This window comes from Grammomys surdaster, unplaced genomic scaffold (genome assembly GCF_004785775.1).
Source record: "Grammomys surdaster isolate TR1022 unplaced genomic scaffold, NIH_TR_1.0 98, whole genome shotgun sequence".
NCBI classification, from domain to species: domain Eukaryota; kingdom Metazoa; phylum Chordata; class Mammalia; order Rodentia; family Muridae; genus Grammomys; species Grammomys surdaster.
In genome coordinates this window covers 10,071,071-10,078,529 of record NW_021604577.1, presented here as the reverse complement: position 1 = coordinate 10,078,529, position 7,459 = coordinate 10,071,071, and the positions used below count along the sequence as shown (strand labels likewise).

Genomic DNA, 7,459 nt, shown 5'->3' with positions numbered 1-7,459 from the left:
AACAAAAACTAAATATTTTTTAAAAATGAAAATATTAGAAAGAAAACTATTTTCCTCCTTTATGTAACAGGTATTTAATCTGTGGTCCACTCTGAGTAAATCATATGTATCTATTTTTCATTACCAATAAACAGTTTAGACAAGTAAAAAAAAAAAGAAAAGAAAACTATTTTCCTTGGTATCTTTGAGCATAGTAACAATTTCTGCTTGGAGACCTATCTTTGCTAAGTGGGAAATCTGGTAATCCCCAGGACAGTCTGCTCCCTGGCATGGGTCAACTTTCTTGTATCTTTATGGTCAATAAATTTATCTCACTATTTACTCAGAGATATTTGTTGTTGTTTCTTTGTTTGTTTGTTTGTTTGTTACATATGGGGTCTCAGTATGCATCTGAAGCCAGCCTCATCCTTGAGATCCTCTGCCCGTGCCTTCAAGTGCTAGAAATACAGGTGTGCCCTACCACCCCAGGCCCTCCTGCCCTGTAGCATTTGGTTGAATCTTAGACATCACGGATGATACATTAAGGAGACTCTGAATCCTTGCTCTGCAAACACAGGCTTCTCCCATAGCACAGGCTTGGCACCATCCTAGCCTGGTTTACACCCGCGGGGGGGGGGGGGGCACTGTCTGCTTTTTTTTTTCTTTTTTTTTTCTTTCATTGAGTCATCAGTGATGTCTTGACGACTTTAATTTTGAGCTATGTAAGCCACGCTAAAGCATGATGAAGAATTCCAGTATAGAACATTTTATCCATTCTCTGTTTAAAAGTTTCAGCTGCAGCAGAGTGAACCGACACTTCTTTATGATCTTGTGATACAAGAGATGCTCCGAGTGTCTCTTCTAATTATAATAAAGCCATATGTCCTCCTGGGAATTGCTTGGCATAGTGTCCAAGTATTGATGGCTCGTGGGATTTTACAAAGATTAATTCAGATGAGCTCATAAGTTTGTTGGCAGAGGTACCTAGTGGGTGTTCCTGTCTCTGTGTGTCTGCTATTGAGGAGAATATAATGATATGAAATTGAGGCTTTCCTGCCCAGCACTGCCTTCCGATTCAATCGTCAGTCTGAATCTGCATTCTTCCTGGACCATCTTTTTATCATCGCCAATGAGACTGACAAGCTGAGATCAATGCATTTCAGAAACATTACTTTCAGTTTTGCTTCTGTGTCCATGGGTTTAATTCTCTCGACATTCGAGTTATATCACGAACGTTGGCATCTTCTGGACAAATCGATAGACATCAAGAGAAGAATAACTAACCATGTTTTTATTCAAAAACATAGTATGTCTTCCAACAACACCAGTGGTTACGTGAGGAAAAAAAAACAAAAAGGATTTTCAAGCATTCATGTTACGAGATTAAGAATTGCTACAATGTGAGAAAAATACAATAGGTTGCATTCACCAATGATTATCTAGAATGCTAATTAAAGAAATTAACTTACAAGTGAAGGGAAAATGACTTTTTAAAGGATGCATCCAGACCCAGGTTAGCGAAGTGGTAGTCCTTGAGTACTTGAGTAGCATGCACAAAGCTTTGGGTTTGATTCCCAGCACCACAAAAATAAATCAAATCAAAAACAGCATAACCTTTTGTCCTGACAAACAACTGAGCCCAGTCAGATTACCCAAAGAGAAATTTAACAAGTAACCCCCGAATGCACAGTGTAATTGAAGAGCAACCGAACTTAAAATAATGATGAGGTGGGGAGAAATGAGAAGTCTAGTAGGCGAAGGAACTGGCTCAGAGACAGAGTCCGAGAAAATGGAGACATCCTTTATTTTTACCCTTAGCTTCAGGGTGTTTTAAACTAAAAGATGCGTCTAATCTTCCCTGAATCCAAAAGCTTGATTCATAGGCAAGGAAACTGAGACCCATGTTGCATAGGCTTCCTCATCTAGTCAAGGGCCTTCTACCCAGGCACAGGGCTATCACTATCATAGCCAGTAGTTTTACAACAGACTATTTAATGGAACGCAGATATAAGCATTTGGAATTTATCTTTAATTTCTTTCTCTTACAAAATAAACATCACTTTTAAATGCTTGTTTATTTTTTATGCATGTAAGTGTTTTACCTGCATGTATGACTCTGGACCTTGTGCCCACAATACCCTCAGAGGCCAGCGAAGAGTGATGGAGCTCCTGGGACTGTCGTTACAGATGATTTCGAGCTCATGTGACTGCTGCAAATTAACATGAGTCCTCTAGAACAGCCAGAGCTCTTTGTTTTTTTTAAATGGGATATTTTATTTACATTTCAGATGTTATCCTCTTTCCCCATTTCTCCCAGAAACCCTCTATCCCATCCCTCCTCCTGCTTCTATGAGGTTGTGCCCCCACCCACTCACCCACTCCCACCTACCAACCCTCTAATTTCCCCACACTGGGGCATCCAGCCTTCACAGGACCAAGGATCTCCTCTCCCACCTATGCCCAACAAGGCCATCCTCCCCTACATATACAGCTGGAGCCATGGGTCCCCCCCTGTGTGCTCTCAGGCTGGTGGTTTAGACCCTGGGAGCTCTCAGCCAGAGCTCTGAATCACTGAGCCATCTCTCCAAGATCTGGAAGGAATTGAGGGAAAAGAAACCATAATCATAATATATTGTCTGAAAAAAATCTATTTTCAATAAAAAGGACAATATTGCTTTAATTTAAAAAAAATTATTTGAAGCTACAATTGTATACCTGAAAAAGAATTTATAAAACAAAACCAAGCCAGATGTGGTAGCTCACATGTATAATCCCAGCACTCAAGAGGCTGAAGCAGGAGGATGGCCATGAGTTTGACACCAGCCTGAGCTACAGAGTGATAGCCTATCTCAAAAGAAAAAAAAGAAGAAGAAGAAGAAGAAGAAGAAGAAGAAGAAGAAGAAGAAGAAGAAGAAGAAGAAGAAGAAGAAGAAGAAAGAAAGAAAGAAAGAAAAAGAACTTAGCACCTAAAAATAAAAATGTTTGACATCTCTTCATCAACGCCTACATAAGGAGAAGAATATATGCTTCATCTAACTCAGAAAACAACTTTTGGCCTCACTCATATCCTAAGGTTTGCCTTTTTTCTGTTTTTAAATTTGGGGGTTAATATTAGAGCCCTCACTAAGGAAGTTTTCTCTGGTTCCCTCCCAGATTAGTGCTATTCATTTTAGTAACAAGCCAGTGACTTCTATAATTCATAATCACAAACAACATGTGCCACAAATAAAATGTTTGGGCCTGGTCATTTTTAAATAAACCATTAATCTTATTCTAAATTAGAAACGATTGGGGAAAGGCTCTGTAAGGAATGATGGCGGAGCTGGAGAGATGGCTTGTTTGGCAAAGCATTTGCCTTACAAAAATGAGGACCTAAGTTCCAGACCCAAAACCCAGGCATGGTGAGGAACACTGTAACCCCAGCAACAGAAAGATGGAGACAGAGGCCCCTGGAGCCTGCGGTGCAGACAACCTAGCCTGGAGCCTGCTGCGCAGACAGCCTAGCCTGGAGTCTGAGGTGCAGACAGCCTAGCCTACTTGGCAAAGTCCAGGCCAGTAAGAGACCCTGTGTCAAAAATAAAAGAGAAAAATGGGTCAATACCTTAAGAATAACACCTGAGATCATCTTCTTGCCTCCCCAGACATATGTGCGCACGCACGAGCGCACACACACAAACACACACACCACAATGATGCTTGTATGTGAACTTGTATGTGAACTGCAGACAATGAATAATGTTCCACTGCAAATTGTGGGTGTGTCCAAACAGGTCTAGAGAGGGAGTTTCAAAGACAAGACAATGAGGAGGATTACATCACAAAGTTTGAAACAGTAATCTTTTACCAAGGTAATTAATACTGAGTAATTTCAGTCTGAAGTTGAGTTTACTGAGTCTCTGTGCAAGCGTGTGTGCTTCTGACAGGCTTTTCCAATAAGTGACTATGCAAATGAGCTTGCCCTTCATAACCTTCTTACTTCATTAACAATTTTAAATTAGGGTTGGCACAGCAACTCCATTCTTATTCTGAATGTGTTGGTTTGAATGAGTGATGCCCTCCATAGGCTCAGACACTAGAACACTTGGTCTCCAGTTGGTGGCGCTGTTTGGGAAGGTGGAACAGCCCTGTTGAAGGAAATACATCACTGGGGATAGGCTTTAAGAATTTATAATTTCAGCTAATGTCATCCCCTTTAGATCCTGGGAGCCTCTTGCGTTCCTGACATCTGGGACTTTCTAGTGGTTACCCCCAGTTCCCCATTTCCTACTGCTACACACCTCTGTTCAATTTCCTGACCCGATGTAAATCTCCCCCATCTCCTCCCACACCAACAAAGAGGAGAGAGAACCTGTAGAGACCATATCCAGAGGCTACCCACCCATCTCAGAAACATTAACCCAGAATTGCTCCTGACTAAAGGAACTGTAGAGACAAAGAAGAGACTGAAGGAAAGGCCTTCCAGACGCAGCCCCACCTAGGGATCCATCCAATCTGCAGACACCAAACTCAGACACTTGCTGATGCCAAGAAGCGATTGCTGACAGGAGCCTGGTACAGTTGTCCCCTGAGAGGCTCTGCCAGAGCCTGACCAATACAGATGCAGATGCTCACAGCCAACCATTGGACTGAGCACGAACACCTCAATGGAGGAGTTAGGTGAAGGACTGAAGGAGCTGAAGGGGTTTGCAACTCCTTAGGAAGAACAACGATGTCAACCAACCAGAACCCTCCATTGCTCCCAGGGACTAAACCACCAACCAAAGAATACACATGGAGGGACCCATGGCTCCAGCTGTTTATGTAGCAGAGGATTGCCCTAATCTGGTATCAACGGGAGGGGAGCCCCTTGGTCCTGTGGAGGCTTGATGCCCCAGCATAGGGGGTGAGGTAAGAGTGGATAGGTGGTTATGGGAGCACCCTCATAGAAGCAGAGGAAGGGGATGGATTAGGGGGTTTATAGAGGGGAAACCAGGAAAAGGGATAACATTTAAAATGTAAATAAATAAAATAACCAATAAAAAGTAAAGATGCCACTTGAAAACAATAATTTATAACTTCTCCCCGCTTTTCATTCTCTCTGTCTCTGCTTCCTCTGTGGTTTATGGTTGTTGATATAACCACTCAACTTTCTGCCGCCTGTCTTACACTTGCTGTCATCCCTACCCACCATGACGAACTCCTCCTGTTCCTCAGGAACTGGAAGCCAAATTAAACTCTTTCATAAGTTGCCTTTGGTCAGTCATGACGTTTTACCACAGCAAAAGAACGGTAACTAATACACTGACAGTTTTCACTTTTTTCTAATTGTTATTTTTAAGTAACTAGAGAATAAATAATATTTGATTAAAAAATTACAAGGCACAGCCCTATAATCCCTATGGCCATGGCAGCAACTTGGGCATAGCCCAACAGAGGCTGAACTTGTGAGCCTGACAGACATTCACTCCTGGCTCTGCACCCGGATGCTGTGCAGGTGCTAGGCCTGCCCAGGCCACAGGGATGGTAAAGTATTTCCTGGGCCAGAATGTGCTCTAAATTCCTGAGACCAAGTGTTCACTGCCATGTGGCAATGGAACTCAAATCCTTATAGCAAACACAGCTTAACTGAACACACAGTGCACTGGGAGGGGACCCCTGACTGGAATCCTCCGTCCCGAATCCTCGGTCCCGGAGACTCCTAAGACCAACAGGATGGTACATCGGGTAGAGCAACTGTTTCCTGCCGATATTGCTCATTTGGTGTAACACATCCTGGAAAACTCTATTGTGGAGCCACAGAATCACGTAACCACGGTCACGTGAAAACTTCAAACACACCCAGCTGATGGAGTGGAGGAACGATGTGTTCACTGTGTGAACTCTGACAACAGCTGCTGGACCGAAACCCACAGGAAGCCTCGGGCTCCCCTAGCTTGTTTGGCATCTCCACAGCTGTCCAGGATTTTGATCCGCCCATTTCAAAAGCAATGTGGCCAAGACAACGAAGAGTTTTGAGTAGATCTTGGCAGAGCTACAAGGTGGGGCTCTTTCCAGTATACTTCTTGAGACAGCAAAAGAAGCAGAAGATGAAGGAAAGGATCTGGTGTGTGCAGAGGAGGCCGAGGGCCTGGCCGACAAGGCTGACATCATGCAGCCTCAGCAACAATAAGTTTGTGGAGCCCACCAGCCAGGGCAGCTCAATGCACTCTGCCTCCTTCCCATGACACTTTATTACTGAAAGTCCACTTCCAGCCCTTTCTGCTTCCTGAATGGTGGATTGGAGCAGGCGTTCTGTTCGGCATCAGTAGTGTACCAGGTTCAGTGTCCACTCTGATCCTCGCCTTACCCACTGGGCAGCTGGTGACAGGTGCACAGGGCTGAGGTGACTTTCCCAAGGTCGTGAGCAGTACACAGAGCTCCTTGCTTTAATCTCTGACATGTCCCAAGTACACAGAACAATATTTAGTTCATGACATATTCTCCATAAGCAAATGATTTGATCAGCCACCAAGAAAAAGAAAACTGAGAAAATCATGTAGATTATCCCCACTAGGTGGTGAGATGCCACCCAAGCACAACCATGGAGGTCCTGTGCGCTAACGAGGGAGGAGAGGTTCTGCTGACGTGTTCCCAGCATCTCCCTGATTCTACTCGATTGTTTTCCTGCCGTATCTCTGAATGTTACTGGACACCGTTGCCCTTATCTGGAACAAAGCAAGTACTGCCAGCCTCTGACAACCTCATCCTATGTGGATATCATTGGGGTAGATATTAATGAAACACAGATCAAGATTTGTTGTGTTGTGAATGCCCTGAGGCTAATTTGGAAACTTTCTCTCTATTTAATATGCTCAGTGGATAGATATTTGAATCCCGTAAGAAGTCAGACAACGCAGAAGAGCAAGGAAGAGCTGAATAAAGAGAGGATAAGTGATCCTGACACCTATCCCTGTGTCAGTCAGGAGGACCGTTCCCTCCACCCTCTCAGCCGTGTGCAGTCAACTGACTCTTAACCTCTCTTAACCCTAATTCATTCCCTATGTAAACACTCGTAATCCTAATGGTAGTTTATAATCCCGCCCAAATTACTAATCTTTAAAAATTAATCCCTTGCTTACTTTTCAAGAAAAAAAAAGTGACAACTTTTGTTTATGTAGTGACTAGGTGAGTGACTGCCAGTGTAGCAATACCAGATTTTCTCATGGAAAATACATTTTTACATACATTTGTTAGTGGAATAGGTAGTATAAATGTCAGATAAATACAGTGTAAATGGCAATTAAGAACAGTCCTATTGGGCTGGACCGAGGGCTTCGTGGTTAAGAGAAGTTGATGCTCTTGCAGAAGACCTGGGTTTGGTTCCCAGCACCCACATAGTGGCTCACAACTGTTTGTAGCTACAGTTCCAGAAGATCGTATGTCCACTTCTGACCTCTGTAGATACCAGGCACTTACTTAGTGCACAGGCAACACACACACGCACACGCACACGCAAATAAAT

At 43.4% G+C, this 7,459-nt stretch overlaps 1 pseudogene; it reads left to right on the top strand.

Moving 5' to 3' along the window:
• The first annotated feature begins 5,478 nt into the window (after positions 1-5,478).
• Positions 5,479-6,127, top strand: LOC114633381 (annotated as a pseudogene).
• The last annotated feature ends 1,332 nt before the right edge of the window (positions 6,128-7,459 follow it).